The sequence below is a fragment of the Sinocyclocheilus grahami genome, unplaced genomic scaffold (genome assembly GCF_001515645.1).
Source record: "Sinocyclocheilus grahami isolate Dianchi unplaced genomic scaffold, SAMN03320097.WGS_v1.1 scaffold1118.1, whole genome shotgun sequence".
Lineage (NCBI taxonomy): Eukaryota > Metazoa > Chordata > Actinopteri > Cypriniformes > Cyprinidae > Sinocyclocheilus > Sinocyclocheilus grahami.
This window is the reverse complement of record NW_015506297.1, coordinates 335,038-337,112: the sequence shown is the minus strand read 5'-3', so window position 1 is coordinate 337,112 and position 2,075 is coordinate 335,038.

Here is a 2,075-nt window from a genome sequence, read left to right as displayed (position 1 = left end):
ACTCAATGCGAGGGTTAATTAAGTGATTGATGGTTGTTCAGATCTATGCAATTGCACATATTGCTGTAAACTTGGGATTTCACATTTTCATTCTCTTAAACTAATTATTTCCTCACTTTCTCTCTTTCTGCAACTTGTGTGAATGCGTGTGTTCATGTGTTAGATTAGTTTATATGTCTTAGATTTATCCAATAAAGCCTTTATATTGAAAAGAGAAGTATCTCGTGTTTTGTGCTCACAAGTTAATGTCTTAAACTGCCGATCTTGTTACTGTGCTAATTAATAGTGTTTGCACTATATTTTGGATATAGATATCCATTGCAGAATTGATGTCATACGGCTCGTTCACTGAATCGCTGGCCATCTCAGTGATCAGCCGTAAAACAGTGATTCTGTCCAAATTCCCTTACATATTATTGGTGGAGTTTCCTTTAAAATCTTAAATGATTCCCTTTGAGCTAAATGATCACTGTTTCCCTTACACTTATTTTGTGGCATTTTCAAAGGTAAATGTCCAGTGAGTGGTGGTACAATGTCCGTTCAATACATGGCCATGTTTTTGTTACATTGCGGCACGTATTGCTGTGGATCAGAATTCAAATGTCCAGTGTCACTAAAAGTTTAATGCTCTATCGTGTTGGAAAATAACAAACCCCCTACACCAGGCCCAACCTTAAATCTACCTGATATTGTTAACGAAAGCAAAAGTGATACAAAAATGCATTTGCTGATGCAACCATGCTATTTTAACTTACGCAGGATTGAGCAGTTTTGTCGAACCGTTATTTCATAGGATTCATACCGGAGCGCTTCACCTCACAATGCCATTATCGCGTGAGCTACCGAGCAAACCTACTGTATCAGAAAACCCAGACATATATAGCTGTACATGCGATGCTAATGTTCAGAAGTATAAGTTTTCAATTCTCACAGCTTGTTAAAATTGTTTTGAGGCCATAATAAAATGTTGTGCATTTTTTTTACATTTGTGTACATTTTGGGGGTTTTGCAGAAATGTCGCCACAAGCACAAATATTAATGAATATATATATATATATATATAGAGAGAGAGAGAGAGAGATAATAGACAGATAGATAGATAGATAGATATATTCCATGTGTGTTTTCACTTTTGCAGCAACTGCTGACGTAATACAGGATCCTTCCATTCATAATGTGTATTGTGTACAGTTATCCTTTGTTTCAGTCATGTCTAAGCACAACGTACATGATGTTCTGTGTTCTAAATTCAGCAGCTGCAACCTGAGCACATTCAACTATCAAAAGTAGAAACACGAGTGTATTTTGAATTAAGATTTCGGATTACCCTCCTTTACACTGTTTGACTATTGCCTGTTCCTGAATCCTGTTTCATTCCATTTCACTCTGTTTGCCTCCTGCAGTACAACTCTAACCCCCTAATCCCATTAGATTGTTAAAGTGACACACTGTTAAAGTTAAACGCTCTCCAGAGCCTGTGAGCTTTTAAGATATTTTAAGGCCCCCGTCTTTAGGATTTAGCTCAGATGACTCGAGCTTTGTTTTATTTTGAGTCTTACTTTTTCAGCCTGCTTCTGTTTGCAGGGCTAAACGGATGGTTCACTCAAAAATGAATTCTGTCATGACATGAGGCTGAGAAAATTATGAAAGTGTTTTCATTTTTGAGTGAACTATCTCTTTAAGTGTGTTATTAGCCACTGACCTTCATGCAACATTTATCCCTGATTTCTTTGTGAAACAAGGTTGGCAATAAACTAGTTTTGAATGAGTCATGTATGATAATGATGTTATTCATTTATTATAATTATTAATAATATGCGATTTATTACAAGTCAGACCAAACCTGCATTGTACAAAATACTGGTCACACTTTATTTTAAGGTCCAGTTCTTGCTATTAATTAACTATTAACTATGACTTTGGCCTCAATAAACTCCTAATTACTGCTTAGATAGGTAGTTGTTAAGGTTAGGTATTGGGTAGGATTAAGGATGTAGAATATGGCCATGCAGAATATGCGCTTTATAAAGCATGTTGTTACGGGGCTGACGAGACGTGAGACTTGCGGATCCATG